The sequence below is a fragment of the Schistocerca gregaria genome, chromosome 1 (genome assembly GCF_023897955.1).
Source record: "Schistocerca gregaria isolate iqSchGreg1 chromosome 1, iqSchGreg1.2, whole genome shotgun sequence".
NCBI lineage: Eukaryota > Metazoa > Arthropoda > Insecta > Orthoptera > Acrididae > Schistocerca > Schistocerca gregaria.
The window spans coordinates 178394164-178417444 of record NC_064920.1 but is presented as its reverse complement, the minus strand read 5'-3'; positions in this window follow the sequence as shown (position 1 = coordinate 178417444).

The window sequence follows — 23281 nt, the reverse complement described above, 5'->3', positions numbered from 1 at the left end:
AATGTGATTTGAAGAGAAGTAATAAAATGAGCTCTAACATGGAAAGTAAGCGTTTCAGGATACATGTCCACATAACATATTTTCTTTCTTTGCGTGTAAGGAATGTTTCCTGGAAGTTTGCCCGTACTTTTTTGTAATAGGGTGTCCCAGCTATCTTGTCCACCCAAAATATCTCTGGAACAATAACAGCTATTGGAAAAAGACTTTCATCGGTATCAATGTAGGGCTGGGGCCCATGAATGTACATATTTGGAAACATTCTAAAACGAAATCATGTGTTTTTTAACACAAACTTATGTTTTTTTTAAATAGACCTCCTATATTTTTTCTTCAGCAATCCATAGCATGACAAAGCATATACACAATGGCGTTGATTGCATATTCCCATTACATCCCGAGATATTGAGACGCGAAGCTGACGCTTGAAACACCCAACATGCTCAGCTAGCGCACGTCCTGAGGCTCAGGCGTGAACCCCATGCTGCCCGTAATCGCAATGTGATTGACATGTGCAATCACACCTCCATACATATCAAGAGGTCCGAAACGAATAATACGGTCTGCTGCCATCAACTCTCATAAGCACATAATGGTTTCCCTCTTGCACGTTTTACGTATCTACGTACACAATATGAACCAGTACCGATCGGTGTACACCTGTCAGGTTCTCTTATTTATCCTGCACACCCAAAATAAGGTTTATCTAATGCGTTATATGACCCATTGTGGCTGTCGCGCAGGGCCTGGCTGTACCTAGTCAAGTGTCCAACGTAGTTCCCACTACTGCCACAGTTACCACTTCGCCTTGTTTATGATTTGCAACCCATGCAAACTCCTGTACTCCACCACCCTCCGAGCATCCCATTTGTTGTTGCTTTGGCGTGCAGTACATCGCATGCCAGTGTAGTCGTGCATCAGAGTAATCTAGTGACGGCACGAAGGTAGTATACATTGTGAATAAACGTTGTGTTGTAGAACTTATACTGTACAGTATAATGTACACACATGAAGATATGGTAGAAATGCTGCTGATCTATGGAGAATTTACGTAGACGGGAAACACGTGATGAGATTGCTTGTTTGTTGATAGTACTGTTAGCGAACATTATGATTATTAAGTTAATATGGCTGTTTTCTACGCTACTCTACATACCTGTACTGTACCCTGTTGTAGGTGGACGAAATGCTGTTCAGGCAGAACGACTGTACAGAAGACGATTCCCTGACAAGCCATCGCCTTCGCTCCGGATGTTTGGTCGTCTCACATCTCGTCTACGTGAAACGGGAAGCTTAAATCCAAGACTTCGACATCGTCCTAGAACACGCACAGATGAACGTGCTGAAGTTGCTATGCTCGCTACCATAGCTGTGAATCCTAAAAACAGCACACATCAAATTGAACGTGAAGTTGGTGTGTCGAAATCAAGTGCACAGCGTATTCTTAAACGTCATAAATTTCATCCTTACCATGTTCATTTTTTGTCGATAAAGTAAATACCTGTAATAACGAAAAGTGTGCCTTAGTATTCAATAATCAATTAATGGTAGGATTTATTGCTTTTAATTTCCTGTAAGCAGACATTTGTTGTAAAAAGCATCAACAAATGACGTATAACAGTAATAGTTGCACATTACTAATTTTATGTGTATTTATAAATAAATATGTCCTCTGTCCTCAAAATAGGACACTGGTATTTGATGGGTTAAGGTGCACACCTATGCTTATAGGTTAAACAGATTAGCAAACAACATGACAAAGATAAGGCTTACTTCAAAGCCACCTACCTCTTAACTTCAATCAGCAAACAAGGTGCAACTGGATTCTAACCCGTCCCTTCTGACAATCTCATTCTGACTAAAGCCCTGGTGGCAGTTGGCTGTTAATATTTTCAATGTTAAACTGACGTCAGTTATTAAGACCGCTCTGAAGGAACGACTTAAAACATTACTTGTGAACACTTATTACAAGAGAACCACAAGATCCAGCTACAACACACCAGTAATGACACGGTATTTCAAACACAGAAATGAACAGCTTAGTACAACAGGTTTTTCAGCTTATAAATAATGATTGAGAAAAGTAATTCCAATAAAAGAAATGAACCGGTTAACAGCTAAACCTAACCACAAGGTCCCTCTGTTGCTTATCGGCAACCTGTGCCTTACTACAGTTTTACCGACTGTATTTACCATAAAGAGATAATTAATTAGAACAATCATGATCGGGTACAAACCAGAAAAGAAAGGCAATATAACAGATGGACAAAGTTTCAAACGACAACGTGTGTCCTACTGCAACACTACTGCCTATATTTACGACCAAAGAGCCGACAGTGTACAACTTTGAGGGTCAGTTACAAAACCAGAAAATAATGAGGGCAGGTAGATAATGAAACAAGCATCTCCACGGATCCATGGTGCGTCGCAGCAGTTAGTGACTCGTGCTGATGAAAGCCAGGTAAGAGGGGCACACAGGCCTCGAGAGGTCGTTCGACACGAATGTTGCCAACCAAGCAACGGTAAGTCGACCTGTTGCTTGTAATCGACGCTGACCTCGGAGAAATACTCCGGTATCTTCGCTCTTCGTAGGCCCTCCTTCCACAGCTCGTGGCTTCGGCTGCTCGGACCTTGTGACTGCCTCTTGTCGCGACGCTAAGGCCTATTCACAAACTTTCTGCTTCCCTCACTGCCTTTTTCTTTTCTTCTATTGAATTTCGATCCCCTCCCCTCCCCCCCCCCCCCCCCCCCCAGATGAGAGACGGGCTGACAGCAGCTTAATACGCCACAGCCTACAGAAGCGTTAAAAAAAACATAATGAGAAGATAACAAACAATAAAAACAGGCGATAAAACTATGGCTTGTGAAGTCAAAAAAAGAAGTCACGGGATTGACGATGCTAATGAAAACACAGAAAGGAGACAGGCACAAATAAAAATAATACTGCGACATTCTGGTTTACGTTTGCAACACTTAAAAAGGGAATGCACAGCATTGAAAACTCACATAAACACTGCACTATAGGGTGAACATGAAGACAACACACCACAGCCTAAGGCAAAAGAGGGGGGGGGGGGGGGGGGTGGGAAGTGACCCAGACAGATGAGGAGGAAAAAAAAGGGAGGGAGGAAAGGAAAAAGCAAAAACGGGGTAGGCGATGGAGGGAGGAGACACATGGCGGACGCAAGAAGTAGTGGGGAAGGTAATGGAGGGGAAAGGAAAAGGACTTGGGGGAGAGAAAGGAGTCAAAGAGAGGGTAGGCAGGGGAAAAAGAAACAGGATGTAAGGGTGGAGAGGAAAAGGAAAAGGACGAGGGAAGAAGGGGGAGATGAGGATCAAAGTTGATGAGAGGGATAAACAGAAACATCCTCAAGCTAGGGGGTGTTGATGGAAGCCACCTTGGAAAGGAGATGAAGGGTGTACAGTTGGAGGACAAGGGGGACACAATGATGAAGATGCAGCAGCAGGTCGGGGTTGGAGAGGAGTGAAGCAACCAGGGGATAGAGGGGATCAAGTCGGCAGGAGATTTTTTTTTTGTTATGGTTTTAGGGCGCAAAACTGCTACGGTCATTAGCGCCCAGTCTGTGACTTAGAAAAGGCAGAAATGGGAACGAAACTCAAAAAAATTGGAGAAACTAAAAATACAAGGAAAGCTTAAAAACCACTAAAGAAGGCGGTTGTTGTCCCCAAAAAGAGCGTCAAATGACTGACGTCATCTCACTGGCACTAATAAACTTAAGAACGCGATGGGCTGAGCGCGTGTCATCTGCTAAAATGGAAGATATATCAGGCGACAGCTGTAGACGGACGCGTAACGGAGTAAAATAGGGGCACTCAAGTAAAAGGTTTCTTACCATCCACATCTGAGAGCAGTGGGAACAGAGTGGGGGAGGATCACCACTTAAAAGATGTCGATGGCTAAAAAGACTGTGCCTTATCAGGAGTCTAGTTAAAATTACCTCCTCCCGACGACGCGTTCAAGAACAAGAAGTCCTAGCACAGGGAAGAGCTTTCACGTCCCGCAATTTATTATTGGGAAGTGTCGACCAAAGTGCGTGTCATAAAAGAGTAACACGACGACATAAAACACTCCGTAGATCGGCGAAGATTATCGTGCGAATAGCTGGCTGAAGAAGAGCAGCCTTGTCCGCTATATCGGCCGCCTCATTTCCACAGATACCAAAATGTCCTGGGATCCAGAGGAACGCCACAGAGACGCCCCCAAAGTGGAGCAAGTGGTGGCAGTCCTTAATCTGGTGGACGAGAGGGTGGACAGGGTACAGAGCTTGGAGACTGAGGAGCGAGCTGACAGAATCTGAACAGATAACATACTGTATCCGCTGATGGCGACAGATGTATTGGACAGCCTGAAGAACAGTGCAAAGCTCCGCAATATAAACCGAACACTGGTCGGGAAGCCGAAATCGATTTGGGATGTCGCCAACAACATAGGCACTCCCTATACCTAACGATGTTTTCGAGCCATCAGTGTAAATAAATGTGGCTTCCTTCATTAGTGCACATTGAGCAGCAAATGCCCGACGATAAACAAGTGATAGGGGTACCATCCTTTAGAAATTGACAAAGATCAAGGAGCAGGCACGTCCCGGGACGGAGCCAAGGCGGTACTGTACCCCAAATTGTCAAGAAGGTTTTAGGAAAGCGGAAGGAAAGAGAATGGAGCAGTTGACGGAAGCGGACTCCAGGTAGTAGTATAAAGGAAGGGCGGCCAGCATACCCTACACCCAAGGAGGCGTCGAAAAAAATGTCGTGGGCCGGATTAGCAGGCATGGAAGACAGATGGCTAGCATAACGACTCAGAAGGACTGCTCGCCGATTGGACAGCGGAGGTTCAGCAGTCTCAGCATAAAGGCTTTTCACAGGGCTGGTGTAAAAAGCTCCAGACACTAAACGTAATCCACGGTGGCGGATAGAGTCGAGACACCGAAGAATAGACGGCCGAGCAGAGGAGTAAACTATGCTTCCATAGTCCAATTTCGAGCGCACTAAGGCGCGATAGAGGCGGAGAAGGACCACTCGGTCCGCTGCACAGGAGGTACCATTCAGGACACGGAGGGTGTTGAGGGATCGCAGACAGCGAGCCGAAAGATAGGATATGTGGAAGGACCAGCACAGTTTTCTGTCAATCATAAGACCGAAGAATTTGGCGACGTCCGAAAACGGAACGTTGACAGGTCCTAGATGTAAGGAGGGTGGAAAGAACTCATTACGACGCCAAAAATTAACACAAACGGTCTTACTGGGAGAAAAGCGGAAGCTGGTTTCGATGTTCCAAGTGTGGTGGAGATCGAGACATCCTTGAAGACGTCGTTCAAGAAGGCTGGTCCGTTGAGAGCTGTAGTAGATCGCAAAATCGTCCACAAAGAGGGAGCCTGAGATGTCGGGAAGGAGACAGTCCATAATGGGACTTATGGCAATGGCAAGCAGTATATCACTCAGCACGGAGCCCTCGAGTACCCCGTTTTCTTGGGAGAAAGTACGGGAGATAGTAATGTTCATCCGCACTCGAAATGTGCGCTCTGCCATAAATTAGCGAAGAAAAAGGGTCAGCCGACCTCGAAAGCCCCAGGAGAACAGTGTGCGGAGGATGCCTGTCCTCCAACAAGTATCGTATGCTCTCTCCAGATCAAAAAATATTGCTACTGTTTGGCGTTTCCGGAGAAAATTGTTCATGCATGATATAAGTGGAGAGAGCAACGAGATGGACAACTACAGAACGATGCTTGCGGAAACCGCATTGGGCAGGTGTTAAAAGACTGCGGGACTCCAGCCACCAAGCTAAACGGCAATTCACCATACGCTCCAAAACCTTACATACATTACTCGTGAGAGAAATGGGGCGATAGCTAGAGGGGAGATGTTTGTCCTTTCCAGGTTTCAGAACAGGAACGACGATAGCTTCCCGCCATCGTCTGGGAAAAGTACTGTCGGTCCAAATTCGATTATAAAGGCGAAGGAGGTAACGCAGACTATGGTTTGATAAATGGAGCAACATTTGGATGTGGATACCATCCGGTCCTGGGGCGGAGGAGCGAGAAGCAGAGAGTGCATGTTGGAGTTCCCGCATGGAGGAAACAGTATTATAGCTTTCGCGATTTTGAGAGGTGAAAGCAAGAGGTTGCACTTCCGCTGCACGTTTCTTCGGGAGAAATGCTGGCGGGTAATTTGAAGAGCTTGAAATCTCAGCAAAGTGTTGACCTAATGAGTTAGAAATTGCGACGGGGTCCACTAACGTATTATGCGCGACAGTGAGCCCAGAGACCGGGCCGGCCGGAGTGGCCTAGCGGTTCTAGGCGCTACAGTCTGGAACCGCGTGACCGCTGCGGTCGCAGGTTCGAATCCTGCCGCGGGCATGGATGTGCGTGATGTCCTTAGGTTAGTTAGGTTTAAGTAGTTTTAAGTTCTAGGGGACTGATGACGTCAGAAGTTAAGTCCCATGGTGCTCAGAGCCATTTTTTTGAACCAGAGACTGGGGAGAAACTAGGCGCGCTAGTTAACCGTCGAATACGACTCCAAACTTCCGAGGAGGGAGTGAAGGTGTTAAATGAGCTAGTAAAGAAGTTCCAGCTTGCCTTCTTGCTATCGCGGATGACGCGACGGCATCGCGCACGGAACTGCTTATAGCGGATACAGTTGGCCAAAGTAGGATGGTGGCGGAAAACGCGAATAGCACGTCGCCGCTCACGTATTGCGTCAAGACATGCCTTGTTCCACCAAGGAGCTGGGGGGCGCCGGGGCAATTCGGAGGTGTGTGGTATTGAACGTTCCGCAGCTGTAAGAATGACGTCTGTAATATATGTGACCTCATCGTCGACGCTACGAAAGTGACGGTCATCGAATGTCGATAGAGATAAAAAAAGTGTCCAATCGGCTTGGGCAAACTTCCAGCGTCGTGAGCGCATATATGGCAGTTGAGGCTGCAGTCTAAGGACACATGGAAAGTGGTCACTCGAGTGTGTATCATCAAGGGCGAACCATTCGAAGCGCCGAGCTAGCGGAACAGTACCGACCGAAAGGTCCAAATGAGAGAAATTTGTCGTCGAGGCAGACAAATATGTAGGGTCCCCAGTGTTGAGGCAAACAAGATCCGCTTGGTGGAAGACGTCTATCAATAGTCAGCCACGCGGACAAGGATGAGGAGATCCCCAAAGCGGCTGGTGGGCATTGAAGTCCCCAACCAGCAAATAGGGGGGTGGAAGCTGACCAAGAAGATGAAGGAGATCAGCTCGTGCCATTGGTGTGGACGATGGAATGTATACATTACAAAGGGAAAAGGTGTATCCAGAAAGGGAAAGACGGACAGCGACAGCTTGGAAAGAAGTGTTTAAGGGGATTGGGTGATAATGGAATCATGAGAAGAATCATAAGTGCTCCATGTGCTGGAGTGCCTTCAACAGAGGGGAGATCAAATCGGACTGAAAATGGGGGAAAACAAAGCGGTCGTGGGGACGCAGCTTTGTTTTCCTGAAGACAGAAGATGACTAGCGAGTAGGATCGTAAGAGAATCGGCAATTCATCCCGATTGGCTCGAATGCCGCGGTTATTCCAGTGGATAATGGACATAGCGTGAACAGAAAATGGAGGAATGGGACCAAGGTTGCCGTCAACTCAACGACTGCTCAGAGCTTGCGACCGATAGCATGTAACGGCATTCAGCCGAAGGCAGAATATCCTGATCCATAGGCTGTTCAGGAGCACCTCCTGCCACCAGCGATCGGCAGGTTGATCGGCCGCCAGCAGTGCGCCTCGCCGACACAGAAGACGGCCGAGGGCGGTTACCGCCAGGTGGTGCTGTACATGGGACACGCCTTGGCGGAGAAGGAGAGGAACTGGGTTTCTTAGTAGCCTTTTTGGAAACATGATTTTGAGATGAAGGAGGAACCGATGGTTGTGAAGTTGTATGTAAAAAATTTTCACGTGTCTGCTCTTTTTTCGAAGTCTTGGTGTCTGACTTTTGGGCTCGAGATTTAGCAGAACCTGATGAAGTGTGAGCCATAGAGTGAGCAGGCGAAAGTGGGGAGATTGAACAGGCGGTCTTTGCGTTGGCCGATCTGACGACTGTGGCACTAAAGGTGAGATCACAAGTCTGCCTGGCCGCCTCCTTTGTTGGTCATGGAGAGGCAAGGACAGTGCTGTATTTTCCTGTCTGAGGCACAGCGGGCTGTCGACTGGCGAATAATTTTCGAGCAGCAAACGTCGTCACCTTTTCCTTCACTCTGATTTCCTGAATGAGCTTTTCGTCTTTAAAAATGGGGCAATCTCGAGAGGAATCAGCGTGGTCACCCATACAGTTGATGCAACAAGGGGATGGAGGTAGACAAGCTGCTTATGAGCCACACGTGACACATTTGGCCGGATTGGAACAGGACTGGCTGGTGTGATTGAACCGCTGACACCGATAGCAACGCATAGGGTTTTGGATGTAAGGGCGAACGGAAATTATCTCATAGCTCGCTTTTATTTTCGATGGGAGTTGAACTTTATCAAATGTCAAAAAGACAGTACAGGTTGGAATGATGTTCGTGTCAACCCTTTTCATTATGAACAGCCGTTACACCCTGGTCAGACACGTAGTGATGAGTTTCCTCGTCGGACAATCTGTTGAGGGAGCGTGTATAAACGATCCCTCGTGATGAATTTAAAGTGCGGTGCGCTTCCACCCAGACAGGGAATGTGTGTAGCATTGAAGTACGCAGCAATTTTTGTGCGTGGAGGGCACTGATTGTTTCTAACAACAAGGTGCCATTTCGTAACCTGAAACAAGACTTTACAGGACCAGCAATTGCGTCGACACCTTTCTGAATAATGAAACGGTTGACCATGGAGAAGTCGTGACCTTCATCAGACCAAGAAACAACAAGGAGCTGTGGCAACGATGGAAGGACTGTATGTGGCTGAGACTCACTGAACTTACGCTTGTGAGCAGACATAGTAGAAGATGAGGAAACCGTTGCGAAAGTTTCCCCCATGATTACCGGCGTCTCAGATGGCGCGCTCCTTCCCTGTGGGGGCCCTCTCTGAGGGCACTCCCGCCTTAGGTGATTGTTCATACCTCAGGTCACACTTCCCAAGAAACGGACGGAGGGACCAATCGGCACTTTCGGAAGGTATCAGCTCGGGTAATCACCCCTCCCTGGGCCTGGCCGTTACCAGGGGATACGTACGTGTCCTACCTGTCTACCCGTGGCGGGGAATTACGCGTTATCCACGTCACCGGCTAACCATGAAAATGCGTGGGTCGGCCTTCGGACACGCACTGGGAGGAAGAAAGAGAAAGGGAAAAGCATAGAAAGGGAAAGGAAAGAAGAGAGGTCTCAAACGCTACTGCGGAGAAAAGGGTAGACAGAAGAGGTAAGGAAAAGAGAAGGACAAAGGAAGGATGAAGACGTGCAAGCAGAGAAAGTGAAGAATGTGTGACATTTTCGAGTGTGCGTCTCCAAACGTAGGCACAAAACATATTCCCAGAGTGGGAGAAAGGGAAGGAAAGAGGCGGAGGCGAGGGGATGGGGGGGGGGGGGGGGTAAATGGGGGATAGGGAAGGATGCCGAAAAGGAATGTATGCAGCCCGGAAAGGAAGGGGGGCCACATTAGCGTGGGATCCCGTGCTCGCTATGCACGTATCCACAAAAGAGTTTTAGATCCCCTGGGGGGTCGGCAGGAGATGTAGAGAACTCGGATGTTCAAGGGAAAGGAGCAGATGGGGGAAAGGAATCAGGTCTTAGAGGATGCATGTGGAGGACAGGAGGCATATACGGATGGCGAGGCAGAGTGCATGGTGCTCAAGGTTGCAGAGGGACTTATAGAATTTGGAGGGAGGGGGCGTATATCCAGGCAGGACTGGTGTGGCAAAGGATGGGATGGATTAAGGATTTGTAGGTTTGGACGATGATGGTAGAGGGGTTTAACCCCCACATCCAGCCAGAGAGGAGTTTAAGGAGACAGAGACGGTTGTGGGCTTTGTATTGGATAGAGTGGAGATGTGGGATCCAGGTGAGGTTAAGGTCAATGGTGAATCCAACATAGGTGAGGGTAGGGGCGAGACGGGCAGAATGGGTGCAGATGGTAAGGGAAAAATCAAGGAGCCGGAAGAAGCGAGTGGTACGACGTATGATGACTGCCTGGGTCTTGGATGGATTGATTCTGAGGAGCCACTGGTGATACCATGTGGCAAAAACATCAAGGTGATTCTGTAGAAGGCGTTGGGATTGTTGAAGGGTAGGAGCGAGCGCAACGGAGGCAGTGTCATCGGCATACTGCAAGAGGTGGATTGGAGGTCGGGTTGGGACATATCTGCTGTGCACAAGAGGAGAGGAGACAGCACAGAGCCCTGGGGCACATCCTTGGAGCGGTAGAGGGTGCAGCAATCAGCGTTATGGATGGTAACATAGGAGGGGCAGTGGGAGAGGAAGGAGGCAATCAGACGTACATAGTTGATAGGAAGGGTGTAGGTCTAGTGTTTGGAGACAGGGATGCCATATGTGGTCATAGGCCTTTTCGAGGTCTAGGGGGACAAAAAAAGGCAGAATGACAGAAGCTGGGGGGAGAGGAGTGAGGTGTAGGATTTCGCCGTTGGCAGAGAAGGAACGTCAAAAACCATGTTGTCAGTTGGAGAGGACGTGGTTATTGTGGAGACGGTGATGGATGCGCTGGGTAAGGATGCATTCCAAGAGCTTGCTGAACATCGAGGTGAGACGTATAGGGAAATAGGAAGAGGCTTCCGATGGAGGCTTGTTAGATTTGTGGAATACCAGGATACGGGAGGTTTTCCACAGGTCAGGGTAGATGCTGGTGGCAAGGATTATGTTGTAGAGGGAGGCAAGGACTGCAATAAAAGAGGGAGGGCAATGTTTGAGATGGTGGTAGGTAACGCGGTCATGGCTGGGGTCGGCTCTCACGGGCCAGCGAATCCCGTATATATTTCAACAAGCAAAGGCCTTCTGAGGACACAACCCACAGAAACTGATTCCAGGGTTGGGTTGATTTGGGGGAAGAGACCAAACAGCGAGGTCATTGGTCTCAGATGATTAGGGAAGGGCGGGGAAGGAAGGCAGCCGTACCCTGTCAAAGGAACCATGCCGACATTTGCCTGAAGCGATTTATGGATATCACGGAAAACCTAAATGAGGATGGCCGGACGCGGGATTGAACGGTCGTCCTCCCGAATGTGAGTCCATTGTGCAAACTACGAGAACTGCGCCACCTTGCTCGGTAGTGATTCCAGACTTAATTCTATTCTAAAACTGAACATAGTCTGCAGTGGATACACTCTAAAAGTGTCTATGAATGTAGGGCTGCTATCGAGCAACGCGACGATGGACAATGGTTGTGTTTTTCAACTTGAGATTGACATTTTACCATACAGATCGTATTTCAACGTACACTCAAGGAATGGGCAAAAAATCATCACACAAGGAGTTATGGAAGAAAGCAGTGCCAAAATATGTTGCTGGAGAACTTCGCAACTTGAGATGAAAAGACGCGATCAAAATGCTGTAGGCCTACACTCATAATACATAATCGCATTATTAAGTTTTGAGTGTAATCAGTATCAAGATGCTGTAAGCCGAGGAAATGTAATCACAGAGTGGCGAGGGACAATAACGTGTACACCAGCGAGTAATCTGCGGAAGAACTAACGCTGTCACTTATTTAAGATGAGGAAAGATTGCAAATAGAGGAAGGTTGCACTTTATGCATGAAGTATGTTTGCCCTGCACATACAAAGGAAGAAGAATTAGTTCGTATTGTGAACTGTTCTGAGTTTGAATCCGAGCAATCCTCGCAGTTATGAAGGCAATATAAATACATGTAAAACAATTACTTATGATTTAATTAAACTTAATTAGAAGGTACTTTTTATAAAGAAAGACCTGGAATTCCTTCTAGCCTACCATCATTACGGGAATATCAGGTGGGGCAAGTAAAAACGGCCTGGAGGAGTGGGTAAGATTGGACGTGAATATCTGCATACAAGCAGACCCCAGCATGATGGAGCAACTGTCCATACAGCCTGCAGAATCATGGAACACATTTCCATAATCTTCGGCCCTAACAGAGTTCGTAGCATCTGGTCGCGGCCACAACATATTTCTGTTATCAATTTCCTCTACTTCTTAAATTTAGTAATAAGTGATACAGGTGAATGATTAAAATACACAGATCTTCCCTATACTCTTACGAGAATTTAAAATGCCTATAAAGACAAATGTCTTTAGAAACCAAAATAGAAGACGCTGATTGAAGGAGAAGGCAGCTAATTATGATTAAAGTCTTCAAAAATTCCTACTGTTCATGGACAACATTGGGACGAAACCAAGATGATAAATGAAGAAACTTCACAAACCGAGACCGCTATAAAAGCATGTAACTGAATGACCGGTGTTGGAAGAGCTATGCTGTCATCATAGCATCTTATGCATAAGATCCTACGATGAAAGCACAGCAGATCGCCCCCGGACTAACCATATCGGGAATGTGCAGGGTTATTCATAGGTATAAAGTGTGAGTCAAAATAAGAGTAAAATGTTAAATAGAATTTTGTCTGAAACTGCTTCATTTTCTAGTTATGTTATTTACGAAATTTATGTTTATTATGTCATTTTGGGTTGGCATGTCGTCATGGATCAGTCATTTGGCGTTTCTTGTTCGCTTGCATATCGACTGATGTTGCTTTGTACACCCCTCGGCACTGCTAGATTGATTGTGGAAAGAAACGCCATTATGTATTTGACTTCGGTGTTGTTCGTTGTACAGGATGACACGAACGGAGTCTGCAACATTCCGAGAGCACGAAGACGTCAGGCACGTCTTCACCATTTTGAACATGTCCTGAGCTGAGGGTACAGTATGTAGCTGTGTTGAACTCGGAGTCCTTACGTGTCGTTTACTTCTTAGAAGAATTAGCGTTGTGCAGCATTTGTGATCTCTACTCTACTGCATAATTCTGAAATAAAGAACTTTCGACAAGACTTTATTCAACGTTTTAGCCTTATTTTGATGCATACTTTGCACGCAAAAAGTGTGTACAGTTAATTTTGAATCACGCTGTATAAAAACGTGGTTTACATCAGTTTCTAACTCAGAATCACACTCGCACGCAATGCATTCGTAAATGTTGAGCCTACATAGACGTACAATAAACGATCATGATTAAGGCGGAGTGGAATAATGGTGGAAATCGTAAATGGATCCAAATGAGCCATCGTAAATCACTACTTTGAGGTTGTAATACTGCATAGTATCCATTTCGATGGGACGCAGTAGAGGAACGGTACGGCGACGATCATCTACTGTACCAGCATGACATTGCACTATCATAGAACACCATTTGTGAGGTAATGGCTCGTGAAAAATAACATTCCTAAAATGGACTGACCTGCAACGAGTCCTAAGCTGATCGAAATGGAACATGTCCCCGGTTTTGACTCTTGAGGAAGCCTGGGCTGCCATTCCTCTGCAGACATTCAGATATCTTACTGAAATGACCCTAGCAGAGTTGTAACTGTCATAAAGTAATATGCAGTAAGAAGTGTCCGGAGGCAGGGGTCCTCGTCCAGCCTGCAGTTAATAGCTTAGTTGATCCGGTAATTTATTCTAACGAAAGTGAGTTTCCTTGCAGCTGTATTTTTACTTTATTTTATTGATTACGTTATATTCACACACTACCTCCCCTTCATATCCGCGGTGGGCGGGCTTCATAAATCGAATGTCATTATTACTGTAGGTAGTCTTCTCCAAAAAAAAAAAAAAAATAAATAAATAAATAAATAAATAAAAAATAAAAAAATAAAAATAAATAAATAAATAAATAAATAAATAAAAAATTTGAGGTCATCAGTCCCCTAGAACTTAGAACTACTTAAACCTAACAAACCTAAGGACATCACACACATCCATGCCCGGGGCAGGATTCGAATCTGCTACCGTAGCGATCGCGCGGTTCCAGGCTGTAGCGCCTAGAACCGCTCGGTCACACCTGCCGGCGCAGTCTTCTCATCACGGGAGGAGCGTATAGTATGTCTCCCACATGGACAATTCGTGCCCGATATTCTCTACTCTCCGCGTCGAAACGAGAAACGAAGCTTCACTGAAATTCGCTTTCATTGGAATAAATAAACAGCCGTTGGTAGTCCTCGGTGAGGAGCACTTTCCAGGAGAGTGCAGTTAGCGGCGGCAGGAAATTACCAATGAAAATACCCGCATCCTGCTCTAGACACTGTTTGGCTGAAAGGCGTGGATGCTAAAACAATTTCGGAGCTTGTTGGTAGCTCGTGAAGTAGCGAACTCGGTCGACCGCCCTGCCGGATGTAATACAAGTCGTGTGCCTTCTCGGGCGGAAGTGGCGCTAGAAAGGAAATAACATTTCTGGAGTCAGTAGTCAGTGAACTTTATAGAACAATAAAGCTCCAGTTTCCGTTCTAGGTAAGCGGGCGCTGAATTATGATTATAGAACACCGATTTTATAGGCATTGTGATTGGCAGTGCACGTGGAGTGTTTTAACGATCTGGCGTTAATGATTAATGAAAGGTAATGCACTTAACGGCGTCTACTGCAAGCCAATAAATGAAACTTGCTTTATATTTTCGTAGATGTTTGCTTGACACTTCTTACAGCCAACAGTATTTTTAAAATACCGGTGTTGAAACTGTTAAAATGAAACTCAATAAATTGTCCAATGGCCCGCTGTAGCTGTATTTGTTCAGGTCACTTACAAACCAATACAATCGATTTCGAAATTTCTGATTTGCATCTTCAGGTGTAAATACCTGTACAAAATAGTTTTTTTTAATAACGCAGTTATCTGAGACATCCTAAAATACTGAATAACTAGACATAAACATGCAAGAAAATACTACGCATCCAGCTAGAAAACTGTTGTGGATGAGCTACACTGCACAACAATGGGATTATATATACGTTACACTGATGCGCGAAGGGAACTGGTATAGGCATGCGTATTCAAATACAGATATATGTAAGCAGGCAGAATACTTCGCTGCGGCCGGCAACGCCTATGTAAGAGAACAAGTGTCTGGCACAGTTTTTAGATCTGTTATTGTTGTTGCAACCGCAGGTTATCAAGAATTAACTGAGCTTTAACGTGTTTTTATAGTCGGCGCACGAACTGCGGGACACAGCATTTGCGAAGTAGCGATGAAGAGGGGATTTTCCCGTACGACTATTTCACGAGTGTTTCGTGAATATCAGAAATCCGGTAAAACATCAAATCTCAGACATCGCTGCGGCTCGAGAAAGATTTTGCTTTTTCGCGTTTTCATTTTCAACTACGCGACGCGGATTAATAAACGGAATTTATCAGCTTTGCTGCCTAATAGTTTGAAGAAACTCACAAAAGGGGAAACAGGATATAATTTCACATTTCACACAGTGTCGCTTTTTACATTTTCACTGTCCATACACTACTGATTGATCCATTTTATGATAATCATTACAGTCAACTGTTCTCACTATGATTCTGACGTCTCACCCAGATCACAGTCCTTGTTACCGGATAGTAGCCTCAGCTTTAAATACGCGTTCCCCGCAAGAGATTCCATGTATTATTTGTGTGTCCAGAAGTCAAGATCTGTAGTGCTGACAATGATGGTAGGCGATACTTCTCATTAATGTATGCTGATTGGTTATTATTCAAATATTCACACATTTACACCGTCTGGTTTAATTAGAACCAGTTCATCGACTTGGTACCATACCTGTCTGATTTGCTGATCATTGTTACTATAATATTCCTTGCTAGCATTATGATTATTTCCTCTCCTAAACCTTCTTCGAAATCCACCTGTTCCCCTTCCAGAAGGCCTACGGTTAATATCGTGACGTCTGTCTTCATCCTTTCTAACTTGCTCGATATTATTGTTCCATTTATTACTCGTGTTTGAGTCACGGTCATTGCGGCGGTCTGACGCCACCTGTTCAACTTGTCTCATGCCTGAAAGCGCGTGCAGCCGTTCTTGTGTATACAGGAGGTTATTAACTTCACTCTTGTTGACATGAATTAATTTTTCCGGTACAAACACTGGAAACGTAAGAATTGTTATTTCTACAAAGTCAGATTCACATAAAGGATCAGTTAAATACTGGTTCTTTTCCCAGTAGTGCTGAAAGAACTCCTTATAACTATCGCAGTCACTGTCTTTAAACCTCCTAGCTTCAAATATTTCTGTTCTTATACTATTTTATGTACTTGTGGACCAGTATTGTTTAACAGTGTTCTAACAAATTCTTGATATGTTTTACATTTGTTACTGGCTCCTGTTCCCCATGATTTGCGTCCCCTTCAAAAGGACTGGCTACAAATTTGATTTTCTGCTGTTCTGTCATGTTATGAGGTATAATGCTCTCAAACTAAAGAATGAAAGCTACTGGATTTGTACTACCTTTCCTAGAAAAGTTAAGAAATTTGTAAGCATTGGCATTACTGACTACTTCATTAATATGAACAACACCCTTACGTTTTTCCTGTTCAACCCATGTTTCGAGTTTCTGTTTTAACGCAACTCCCATATTAACTATAGTTTTACTCACCTCACTTAGTTGGGGTATGTTACCTATCTTCCATTCTATTTGTCTCTAACGACCCTGAATCGTATTTGTATTACCATTTCAGATATATTCTATTCGTGATACTTTACGGCTAATGACTGCATTTTCGTACTTTAAGTCTACGACTTGTTTGTTTTGCCTTTCACAGGTATCTTTGCAAGATGTTTTTATTTTAATCTGATCATTACTTAATTTACTGACTTCATCCCTAATTGAGCCCTAATTGAGCTTGCAGAAGATAATTTATTTTCACTACTTCATCATTAATCTTACTGCTAACCTCTTGTTTATACTTATGTAATTTTTGACCCAGTTCTTTACTCCCATGTTCAATTCTTTAAGCTCCAATTCTAGTTTCATGAGAATCGACCCTGGTCTCTAAATGTTTAAACTTACGATTAATTTTTCCTATCTCCTCGTTTGTTGCTTCTATTTTGACAACAAGTAATTTTTGCCCTTTCTGTAATTAATTTGAATAGGTTTTTTAATTATTTTGCCCCTATTCTATCTTCTAGCATTTTTTAAAAATTCTTGTTTCCCAGATACTAACTCCATTAATATTTCAACCATACTTTTATTATTATCTTCTGTAGGCAATGTATCAGCTGATGCTGTTCCATGGTTTAATTTAATTTTTCTGTATGTCGATTAATTAACAAGGGCACTGTCAGAGTCGTCACCATTCATCTTATTTAACTTATCATTAACATTCATGTCATCTGCATCAGAATCCACCTCTCCAGTTTCACTGTTGCTACTATATGAAATTATAATTTCTTGGAAAACTTCAGTTTCTATATCAAATGATTCTGGTAAATAGCTATCATCTATTTGATTTTGTATACTTTCCTCATCTGCCACTGAATCAAATTTTTCCTTTACATTCTCCATTACTAACTTTGGGTTAATATGCTCATTACTTATATTACTAATTCCATCTGACATACCCTTAAATTGGCTTACTTCTTCCATTTCATTACAATGGTGCTGCACTGCCTATCTACTTCTAAGATTGACTTTTTGTTATTAAAGAAACAATTTTACAGTATTCTTAAAAATCCCTTTGGATGTCAATACTAGCTTCCCTTCGCTAGCTGTAAAGTGATTATCACACACGTAACTTCTTCTCTGGGGCGATGATGCTGGTCGCCGCATTGTCACCTAGGGTGTCTTTGGCTGCCGTAGTCAACCACAAACGCCTATCTCTGCCGTTCGCCACTTGCTGACGTTGGACTGCAGGTGGGGGAGGCGACACGTGTTGCTTCGATGTCATCAGCCTAGCCTGCTGTGCACTGCTCAGCTAATTGCTCCCTGAAGCGTTGTTTCTTGTAGCGTTGAAATAAAACGTAATCCCTTTGGACCGCGCACAAACAATGTAATCCCTTTGAACCATGCACACATCTATAAATTTACACTTTGATTTTCCGTTTTCGCGTTTTCACTTTCAACTATATAATACAGATTAATTAGGAGGATTTATAAATTTTTGTATCCGAAAAGTTCAAAGAAAGTTACGAAAGTGCAAAAACAGGATATCATTTCATAGTTCACACAGTGTCGCCTTTTATCTTTTTTTTTTTACTGTTTACTGATTCGGGCGTTTTATGATAAACATTACAGCCCTGTGTTCTCATTCTGATTTTCACATCTCACCCAGTTCACAGTTCCTATTAACGGATAGCAGCCTCTTCTTTAAATATACGTTCATGGCAAGGGTTGCCATGTATAAATTATGCGTCCTTTTGAAAGACAGATCTGGAAGCTGGTGAGACTGAATAAGAGTCTGTGACTCTTCTTTCCACCAACCTGTAGTCTTATTAAGTTGTAGCCCCAGCGCAGAAGACAGCTCGTCGGTGGTGAGGTCTTCTTCGGTGGAGGATGCTACGTTGCGAATTCGAACCTGTGGTTGTGCTTTTTGCTGGATGCCAGTTGCCCAAGTTAATCTCTGCAGCTACAGAGGGCAACATCTATAGTGCTGACAATGATGTCAAATCTCCGACATCGCTCATGCCGGAGAAAGATTTTGCGTTTTCAATTTCAACTGCGGGTCGCGGATTAAAAAGCGGAATTTATTAGTTTTGTTGCCTAACAGTTCGAAGAAACTTACAAAAGGGAGAAAAGGATATAATTTAACAGTTGACACAGTGTCGCGTTTTACGTTTTCACTGTTCATACACTATTGATTGGTGCGTTTTATGATAATCATTACAGTACACTGTTCTTACTGTGATTTTGAAGTCTTACCCAGATCATAGTTGTCGTTATCGGATAGTAGCCTCTTCTTTAAATACACGCTCCCCGTATAAGAGATTCCATGCATAAGTTTTGTGTCCAGAGTTCAAGATCTGTAGAACTGACAGTGATGGTAGGGGACACTTCTTATTAATGTATGCTGCTTGTTTATTATTCAAATATTCACACATTTACACTGTATTTCTCAACACTCGACATAGCTTTCTTAATGTTATGGTAACATTTGCATCCAACTTCCGAAATATGATACACATGTCCAGCTATGCACAAGACAGAGTGAGCATTACATATTTACAACTAAGTTGTGCCTGATATATAGTACAACATGTCCGGCTCTGAAGAACACTCAAAACACAGTTACTATTACATTTTCGCGTGTAAGTAACGCAAGATACTGAGATACGTCCCCCACCAACCACCACGTCCGAAACAGAGATACGCGACCGGCCCTACAGAACGCCCGAAGCAGCGTGACTAATGTAGACGAACTACTTTGTCTCCAAGGAGCGCCAGTGGGACCCGCAGGTTGAAATATCCTTACTCTTATGTTTCTCAAAACTAGTGAAACTTAGCAACCAAAAACGATAGACTCGTAGGGTAACCATGATAGATTGTCATACAAAAAACTGGTTTACATAAAGAGAAGTTGAGCGTTTTGGCGCCTATCACCCGAACTTGCTGACCAATGAGAAGTAAGTTCGGTACAATTGGCGGACTCTCCCGTTGGACCGAGCGAGGTGGCGCAGTGGTTAGACACTGGACTCGCACTCGGGAGGACGACGGTTCAATCCCGCGTCCGTCCATCCTGATTTAGGTTTTTCGTGATTTCCCTAAATCGCACCGGGCAAATGCCGGGATGGTTCCTTTCAAAGGGCACGGCCGATTTCCTTCCCCGTCCTTCCCTAATCCGATGAGACCGATGACTTCGCTGTCTGGTCTCCTTCCCCAAAACAACCAACTATCTCCCGTTGGACTGCTACATACTGTACCATCTGTCGCTTGTACCTCATTCCACTTTTGTTCCACATGCTAATTTACGTGTATCATGCTGCATCAAGACGAGCTTCTAGCAAAATAAAATACTCGTGCCACAGCCAGAAATTTCACAACGGTACCAAGGACGGCTGAAGAGAATCGTTGAACGTCACAGAACTGCAACCCTTCCACAAATTGCTGCAGATTTCAATGCTGGGCCATCAACAAGTGTCAGCGTGCGAACCATTCAACGAAAAACGAAACATCATCGATAAAGGGGGACTCGAGTACCCTTGATGACTATACGACACTACCTTCTACACCTCGCCTGGTCCTGTCAACGTCGACTTTGAACTGCTGCCTGGTCGGACGAGTCTCGTTTCAAATTATATCGAGCGGACGAACGTGCACAGGTATGGAGACAACATCAGGAAACCATGCACCCAGCACGGCAGAAAGGGCCTGTTCAAGCTGGTGGACGCTCTGTGATGGCGTGAAGCTTGTGTAGTTGTAGTACCATGGACCCCTGATACGTCTAGATACGATTCTGAGAGGTGACAAGTACGTATGCATCCTGTCTGATCACCTGCATCTATTCATGTCCATTGTGCCTTCCGACGGACTTGGGCAATTCCAAGACGACAATGCGACACACCACACGTCCATAAATGCTACACAGTGGCTCCAGGAACACTCTTCCGAATTTAAACACTTCTGGTAGCCACCAAAGTCACCAGACATGAACATATTGAGCATATCTGGGTTGCCTTGCTACGTGCTGCTCAGAAGAGATCTCCATCCCTCGTGCGCTTACGCATTTATGGACAGCCCTTCATGATTCATGGTGTTAGTTCCCTCCAGCACTACTTCAGACATTAGTCGAGTCCATGCCACGTCGTGTTACAGCACTTCTGCGTGCCTGAGATGGCCATATACGACATTATGCACGTGTACCAGTTTCTTTGTCTCTTCAGACTTAATAATTGCAACTTGTTCAATTCATATCAAAAGAAAGTACTTACAGATGCTATGACATAGGTTACAGAATGCCGCAGTGTGACAACTGGAGTGGCTAGGTAAAAATTTCAGCATTACTGAATTTATAAAAAAACATCGTCAAAGAAGGAAATCATGTCTAAGATGGAAGAATAGAATTAGGTATCAGAACTTACCCTTAATTTGATAAATAGTGAAACAGTTACTCAAATGAAAAGCAGATGGCAACCATGTGACATGGACCAGATGCCAAAAACGCGACTGGCCTAAGTTAAGTCGCGAATGTACACATTGTACTTGTAGACCTATGTCAGGCATCAAAACCCTCCTCATAAATGTTATTCATGTAAGTACTAGGCCCTGTAGTGACTGAAAAAAAGAACTATTTGTACAGATATTTACACCAGAAGATGCAACTCGAAAGTTGCGGAACCGGTTGTTTGCGTTTATAAGTGACCTGAAGAAATACAGCTACACCGGACCATGGGGCATTACATTCAGTTTTATTTTAGAAGTTTTAAGGTCTGTATTTAAAAGACAAAAAAACTGTTCACTGTATGAGGTGTCAAGCATTCGTATGTAACTATTGTAGCTGCGGTGGCCATAATTAAAAAAAGCTTATGTTTTGACCGCTGATGTACCAAGACACACCAGTGGCAGAGACAATAGATGTTATTTATTTAGAGATTTCGATACAAGTAGTGGGAACAACGGCAAGTGAATGCCGGCCACGGAAGTCGGACACGTGGGGAACTACAAGGATGGCGGTATAATTGTCCTCATAGCAGATGTAACTCTGCTCTCCTCGGGCGACCACCGCAAACAAGTCGCCAGCTACTTTAAGCCACCCACTCTTCCCGGTCACTGTTGATAGACTGTCTATGGCATCGATCCGCTCAGTTGCACTCTGCCAAATTTGTCACCCCACCCCGCTGAACTGCCATGGAACTTTTATATACTCAGAAGCATTTCCTCGCCATATCTGTGCTACCGTAGCGTAGGTCGTGTAGAGAACTCTCAAGGTACTAACGTATTATGAAGTGTCATTGATTGCATTCTGTAACAGATTCTGAACTTCATAATTTAAGCTTCAGTTTCGTGGAATTCATTTAATTTGTTGTGTATGTTCAATATTGCTATATACAAGGGTCTGTGGGTTTACATTGTGTTAATGTCTGATCGCCAATAAATACTGTAATCTTAAGTGTATTTATTTGCTGTTGGTTACGGCAGTAAATTTATCCAGGTCCGTCAAGAAAGATTCATTAAACTAATCTTTGGTGTAATACGTCGAGTAATGAGTCTTTCGTGAGAGGAATGCATGGATTACAGCGGCAGGTGCAAGTCCCAAGACCTCTTCGAGGACCCTATGGAGAAACATTTGGCTCCGATTTAGCCTCTGCGATTCGTGTCTAGTCATCAAATTTTTGGATTTATAGTTGCGATGACTTCGCGGAGGCTCCTCCGATATCATAGATAGCCTAACATCGTTGGATCCATAATTCGCGGATTGCTTGACGCATCAGATGTGTTTGTTTACTAGCTTTCGAAGACACACTCTGTTGTCGTCAGGAATTATCTGTAAGTAGGATGGCACTTAATCCAATTGTCAGAATATAGTCATGGGTTATCACTTTCATATCCTGCTATTCGTTTGGGGCATGACCAAACTTCAATAGTCTCATGTGAAGTAACTGAATCAAGCGCACCGGGTAAATGTACCTAATGAAAGTGGCACTAATGAAATAAGGTGCTTGGATTGAATATTTAGCAATATATGTAGTGACTACCATGGAGGTCTAATTATCGCCTGCCGCTGTAGCCGTGTAGTTGTAGGCGCTTCAGTCAGGGACTGCGCTTTTGCTACGGTCGCAGTTTCGAATCCTGCCTCGGGCATGGGTGTATGGGATGTCATTAGGTTAGTCAGGTTTAAGTAGTTCTAAGTCTAGTTCCATGGAGCTGTATATCTCTTTTCCAACAGACAGCTCAGTTCATACGTACAATACCAGAAACAAAAATGATATGCAAAAGGACTTAAAAGCACTTACTTTTGTTCAAAAAGGGGTCCACTACTCAGGAACACTCATCTTCAATAATTTGCCAGCAAACATACAAAATTTAGTCACAAATAAAGATCAGTTTAAAAGGAGCCTGAAAGACTTACTAGTGGCCAACTACTCCATTGACGAATGCTGCAACAGAAACAAATGCTGTATTGTTTATGTTCATACTATTGGTAATGTTATTTCAGCTTAAAATTGACATGTACCACATCCACGAGGATGTCCTCAGCACGGATCTATGGAACGAAAATCTAATCTAATCTAATCTAAGCTCGCGTCGACTTGCACTGAGCGGAGCAGAAGTCATGATCTGCTGCGAAGCGTAGCTAGCGGGCAGGAAGCCCTAGTCGGTTGGCCAAGATGTGTTGTGCGCGAAGGTCTGCGATGAAGAGATGTTGTGGTCGGCGGCAGG